The sequence below is a fragment of the Palaemon carinicauda genome, chromosome 35 (genome assembly GCF_036898095.1).
Source record: "Palaemon carinicauda isolate YSFRI2023 chromosome 35, ASM3689809v2, whole genome shotgun sequence".
Lineage (NCBI taxonomy): Eukaryota > Metazoa > Arthropoda > Malacostraca > Decapoda > Palaemonidae > Palaemon > Palaemon carinicauda.
In genome coordinates this window covers 5,876,602-5,884,101 of record NC_090759.1, presented here as the reverse complement: position 1 = coordinate 5,884,101, position 7,500 = coordinate 5,876,602, and positions in this window count along the sequence as shown.

The window sequence follows — 7,500 nt, the reverse complement described above, 5'->3', positions numbered from 1 at the left end:
GGCAAATCGCCAGGCAGGGACGTTTCTAATAAGCCACCATAAAGATAAGCAAAACACATTACACCATAAGAAACTCCTTTTCTGAATGATCTCCGATCGAGTGGTTGTTATATAAGGCATATTTTCTGTTCATATACAGATTTCTTTGAGGATATGAGACAAAAAGAGCAGGATAATAAATAAATGAATGGAGAAACAAAAAAATGAAATATGTAATAGAAAAACATTCCACTTTATTCACAACCATAAAAAGGGTGTTTGATTCATCCTCGAAGTTTTGCTACTTGAAAAGAAAATCATTCTGTTATTATATACTTTCTTCCAGTAGCATTATAAGAAAATCTATGCCCTTAAATGCTTTGACAAAATAATGTTTATCCAACTAATTGAAATCTGATTAAACTATTCATAATTCAATCCTTTTGCAATGAGAGTTTAGCAAAATCTATAAATCATTTCGATATCAAGAAACATTCCTTTTCGCATAAACAGTATCAGCCATCTCCTACTGAGTAATACCGTCACTGTACTTATCACGGCGAACTGTAAGCATTACTTGCTCCTTGCTGCACTTACTTTTCTACTATGGGTTCGTTCCGTTTCCTTTTCTTCAATCTAGGTTTTGAAGGTTCAAAGGCCACTCTCGAATTGCCAGACGTGTAACTATGCGGTTTCTGCCTTTCTTCGGGTAGGGCGTAGAACCAGTAGTCATACCCAGGTGAGAGGGGTTACCCCGAAAAGGGGAGCTAGGACAAAGTATAGCAATAAACTCAGCAATTGATTGCTTACTGAATAATGAACAACTGTGGGTGGTGATTGTCATGGTGAAGACGAATTATATGCGAGAGAGAGAGAGAGAGAGAGAGAGAGAGAGAGAGAGAGAGAGAGAGTATAGTTTATCTTCCAAATATGATAAACAGCAAGTGTCAGGATATATATATATATATATATATATATATATATATATATATATATATGTATTTATATATATACATATGTGTGTGTATGCTTAGCCATCATGTTTGACGGGTCGCGTACAGTGCGCGGGAAATTGATCCTTTGGTAAAACTAGAATACAGCGTTGTTCTATCATCACAGGAAATGCCAGGAAGAGCGGTCGTAAGTTATGAATCATTTTCTGAATCGATAACTGTTGGGCGCGTGGTCAGTTCCGTGTAGAGACTCTTATGAATAGAAATCCGCTTCTTAAACACTCGATTGTCTTGAAGGATATCTCCCCCCACCCCCCCCCCCCCCCCCTCTCTCTCTCTCTCTCTCTCTCTCTCTCTCTCTCTGTTCACGGCAAGATGCACTCTTTATAGTATACAAGAATACGCGACCCGACTAAATATCTAGTTAGATATGCATACTCACGTATATATATACGTACATATATATATATATATATATATATACATATATATATATATATATATATACACACTCACATATATATATATATATATATATATAGGCTATATATATATATATATATATATATATATTTATATATGAAGAGAGAAATGTATATATTATGTAAAGGTAGGTAGTAGGTTGGCCAGGGCACCAGCCACCTGTTGTGATACTACCGCTAGAGAGGTATTGGTTCCATTGACTGGACAGACAATACTTCATTGGATCCTTCTCTCTGGTTATGGCTCATTTTCCTTTTGCCCACACATACACAGAATAATCTGGCCTATTCTTTACACACTCTGCTCTGTCCTCATACACGTGGCAACACTGAGACTACCGAACAATTCTTCGCTCAAGGGGTTAACTAAAGCAATGTAATTGTTCAGTGGCTACTTTCCTCTTGGTGAGGGTAGAAGATACTCTTATCTATGATAAACAGCTCTTCTATGAGAAGGACACTCCAAAATCAATCTATTGTTCTCTGGTCTTGAACAGTGCCATAGCTTCTGTACCATGGTCTTTCTCTGTCTTGGGGTAGAGTTCCTCCTTTTCTAAGTTTTTTTAGTTTATATATGAAAGATTTATTTTATTTTTTGAAATATTTATTTTATTTCATTTTGATTATTAATTACTTCTCTTGTAGTTTCCTTATTTCCTTTCCTCACTGGGCTATTTTCATTGTTCAACCCCTCGAGCTTATACCATCTTGCTTTTCCATCTAGGGTTGTAGCTTAAAAATTAATGATATATATATATATATATATATATATATATATATATATGTAGATATAGATATATAGAGGCCTATATATATAACCATATATAATATTTATTATGAGTATTATTATTATTATTACAAGCTAAGCTATAACCCTAGTTGGAAAAGCAGAATGCTATAAGGCAGGGGCTCCAACAAGGAAAAATAGCACTTAATGTACATTTTCTACAACGTTTACAACGCTTCCAGATGGCTCAAGTCACTGGCAGTTATTGCATTAGACTGCCACTACATTGTTTCCAACGAACACAGAAGGTTAAAATCACTGGCTACAACACTAAATTTGTATAAGTAAAGAGAATAAATGATAGGCTTTTAAAGATTCCAATCTCTGGCTACAACACAACTTGCACTCACTGGATGACCTCTTCAATGTTTACAACGATCCCATTGGTGATCTTTCGTTAGACAGCCTCTACAATGTTATAACGCTTCCAGAAGGCCAAAATCACTGGCAACCACCGAATGCATTTAGAGAACAGCTTCTACAACGTTTAAAACCCTTTTTAAAGATAATATATTTATTGGAGTTATTAGGAATAATATATATATATATATATATATATATATATATATATATATATATATATATATACATATATATATATATACCGTGCTAAGCAGTATATCTTAGCAATCCATGTTTGTCAACGATTATATAAGCGGATGAGCAACTTGGTAGAGTAACAAGAACTTTGGGTGTGGAGGGAATGCCCCCCTAAATCTCGATGAAGTCACTTGCAGCTGGGTGACAGATTGGGTTTAAGGCGATGGACAAGATGTCTTTTTGGCCTATACTCCTGATGCCTGACGGTTGATCTTAGTGGAGTTAGTATGGACCGGCAGGGGTCACTTGCTTTATCACAATGAACTGGCTATCCTTTGATGAATTCAGAAAATTAATCCTCTATGGACTCAGCCAGCCTATGGAAAGTAAAAATGACAGAATGGACCCAGTCCCAGGCATAGTGAGGGCTAAGAATCTCCCAGTTTACAAATACTAAGGGAAATTTGAAAATTGGTAATTGGAATCTTAGAAGCATGAAGCAGCTTGGGAAGTTACAGAAAATTTCGAATTAATTTATGAAATATAGTTTGAATATCTTGGCCTTAACTGAAACACGTTGTAAGGGGATTGGTAAAGAAATCTTAGACTAAGGCAATATATACTGTATATCTCCTCTAGAAGAACAGATGGAGTTATAAGAGAAGGGGTAGAAATGATGATGACACGAAGACCAGAAAAGGCATTCACAGAATGGAGAGCTGTAAATAATGGACTGTTACTTATAAAGTTTAAATCAAAGCAATGCAATATGAGTATTATAGTTTGCTATGTACCAACAAATGATCCCCCAAAAGAAAGAGAAGATGAACACTATGAAGAACTGCAGAGTGTAATAGACTTTATCCCAGGAAGAGATATGGAAATTGTGATTGGTGACTTCAACACTAAAGTTGGAAGTTGGAAGGAGTAATAAAGGTATAGAGAATGTGATGGGTGTTGATGGTCTTAGCGAAGATGCAAACGAAAATGGACCAGATTTTATAATTTTCTGTTCAACAAACAATCTTGTCATTTAAGGTACTCTTTTCCAGCACAAGGACATTCGCAAATATACATGTGGCAATTATAAAAATCAAATATATCACATAGCTATTAATAAAGAGAGAAAGATGACTCTGAGAAATGTGAGAAGCTATAGAGGTACAGATATTGGTAGTAATCACCACTCCTCATTGCCACACTAAAATAAAACTGAAAGGACCCAACAAAAATGCAGATAGAATACCTAGGTTTGATAAATATAAGCTCCTAGAAGACGAGCACAGATAAACCTTTGCAATTAAATGTAGGAATTGATTTGCAGTCTTAGAGACTTTAATAGCCGAAGAGCAGAAAATTAATGAAGGATGGTGTTATATTAAGAACATATATCAGTCAGTTGGTTGTGAAGCTTTAGGATATGCAGTTACAAGGAGTAAAACATGGATTTCAAATGATACGTTGGATACGTTAAAAAGGAGACAAAGACAGAAGTTTATTGTTGAAAGTTTTCGAGGAAGTAATTAGAATTTCAAGGTAGAGCATGGTAAGTATTCCAGTATTGGTAGCGAAGTCAAAAGAAAAGACTGAAATGACTGGAAAGAATATTTAGACAGGAAAGCAGATAAGGCTGACAAAGCTATATATTCAGGGAGTGGCAATGGTGTAACAATTGCTCATAGAATTGATAATGAAATCTTTGCTAGGGGAAAAAAGAATAAGCATATAACCATGAAAATGAGAGGTGGATTTATTATAGCAACAGAAGATGAAGAAAGGCAACGTTGGATGGAACACTTTAGTGAGGTCATGAATCGGAGATATGAAGAGAATAATTTGATTGAAATACTTGAAGCCGAGAAGACAATGATGTGCCCATAAATGAAGTCAGCGTGTTTGAAGTCGAAGCTATCATTACAAAAACTCAAGAGATGGAAAGGCCCTGGATACCATGGAATAACTGTTGAGATGATATTGGCCAAAAATTAAGTGATTCCCAGAATACTTGCAAGATTATTGTGTAGAATGTGGCATGAAGAGGCAAAACCTAATGAATGGGAGCTAGGAGTGTTGGTGAAAAAAAAAAAAAATCTGACTGATTGCAATAATCACAGAGGTATCACACTTACGTTAGTTGTAATAAAAATATATAGTATGCCCATTCTTAAGAGACTTGAGAGAAATATTGATGAAAACCTGAGAGATGAACAAGCAGAATTTTAAAAAAGGTAGAAGTTGTACTCAAAAATTTTTTTTTTTTTATTAAGACATGTGGTGCAGCAAGGTGTAGTATATAGAAATCCTTTTTTGATGGTATTTGTGGACTATGGAAAAGACTTTGAAAGAGTGCACAAGCCAATTTTGTTGAGAGTCTTGTGTTATTATGGAGTTACTCTTAAATATGTAAATTTGATTAAGTCTGTTAATAAGCCTAGCAAGCGCAAAGTTAATGTTAGTGGAGTCCTATCAAATGAATTTCCAGTGAACAGCGGAGTACTCCAAGGGAATGTGTTGTCACCTATGTTGTTTGTCCTTCTAGATTTTGTAATGCAAAGAACAGTTGGGGATGGTGGAGAAGGATTGGACTGGATTGTTAAAAGGAAATTAGCAGAACACCACAGTACTTGCAAAGCTTCCTTACCAGAATACATGAACTATCACATAAGGTTGCGCTTAAGATAAATAGAAGAAAGACAGAGATGTTGAGAACGAAATATGCAACGGGAGAGGGAATATCATTGGAAGGAGAAAGGATTAATGAGCTGGAATCATTTGAATATTTAGTAACTATGATCTCCAGTAAACGATCTTTAGAATTTGAGTTTAATGAAAGGTTTAGAAAAGCAAATCAGACAATGGCTAGGTTAAGTAAAATTGGGAATCAAATCACCTAAAATTGCATATCAAAATCAGGCTATATACTGTATCAGTTTAGTGAGATCGGGGTTACTGGATGGGCATGACTCGTGGTATGACAATGAATCAACATCCAACACATTTTGTAGATTTGAGAAAAAAGCTCTCAGAAATATATTGGGTGTTAAATGGCTGGACAGGATTAGAAATAAAACTAAAAGAGAGATTACTCGAGTACCATATGTGGATAATATTATGGTGAAGGGTAGATGGAGATGGTTTGGACATGCTCTTAGCACTCCCTTAAAAAGGTTAATCAACCAAACTTTTATTCAGGCTCCACAAGGCACAAGAAGAGTTGGAAGTCAGAGGCTGCAGGGCTGAGGACTATGAAGCTTGAAGTAGGAGATGATAAATGGAGAAGTATTGAATTAAAAGCTCAAGACTAAGACGACCGGCGAAATCTAGCCGAGGCCCTTAGCGTCAATAGGCGTAGGAGGAGATGATGATGATAATGAGTAAGATATTATTAAAGTTAATGCTGTATTACTATTATTAAAATTATTATGGAAGTTATTATCATTGTTAAAATTAATATAAGAATTATTATCATTATTAAAATTATTGGAGGAATGATTAAAAAACAAGAATCTGAGCAATTACATTGATGTTGTCACACCTCCTTTTCTTATGTAACTCTGTACGAGCCTGTGCGTGAGCTCACACACATTTGCGTGTTTGTTCTTATGACTGTTTTATCATGATTTGATTAACGCTGGGAGCAACATACTGGTTAGCAGGTGAAAATATTCCTTTATGTAACGGTCATGAAATAATCTTAAATAGGAAAACCAAACCCTTGCTTCGATTTGAGACATATTTTACCGCATTATTACCTCCGCCAAAGAGGTAAAAAGAATAGTGTCAGGTTACTTATTTATTTGTCTGTGACTGTGGACATGATTACGTCAATACTACTCGACAGATTTTGACCAATGGTTCACCACAGATAGCTCTTATGTCAGGGACAACCCCATTAGACTTTGGAGATGATCCGGATTCTGGTTTCGGATTTGTATTTTTCGCAAGTTTACTGAAAACGTCAAAATAAATTAACGTGGATGACTTCATTAACCTTTGGCGGAGTTCAGAAATATCTGATTGCTATTGTTTCATAATATGTTATTTCAAGATCCATTACTAAATATAGATATACATAAAAAACGATTCAAATAATTGGAGTGTAGAAATAAACTTATAGCATAGTTTTGATGTCTCTTAAACACATATCATCAATAATGAATAAACTAGTGAGGAATTTTGTTTATTTCTTATTACACAAATGTTTCAGTGATTAATGTAACCAAGGTCTGTACTCGAGAAATGTAATAGTCTATTATTATTATTATTATTATTATTATTATTATTATTATCATTATTATTATTATAATGATGATAATAATAATAATAATAATAATAATAATAATAATAATAATAATAATAATAATAATAATAATAATAATAATAATAATAATATCAGCTAAGCTACAACCCCAGTTGGAAAAGCAGGATGCTAGCTTCCAACTGAGAAAAATATAATCCAGTAAGGAAAGGAAATAAGACAATAAATAACCTACAAGAGAAGCAATGAACAAATAAAATAAAACATTTTAAAAACAGAACAGCTTTAAAACAGTTTCGTCATATATTAACTATAAAAAGAGACGTGTGTCCGACTGAACAACATAAAAAACATTTGTTTAAAGTTTAACTTATGAGGTTTCACGGATTCAACTGCTTCATAGAGAAGTTCATATATCTTGAAAATAAGTCTAGAGAGAGAGAGAGAGAGAGAGAGAGAGAGAGAGAGAGAGAGAGAGAGAGAGAGAGAGAGAGAGAGAAT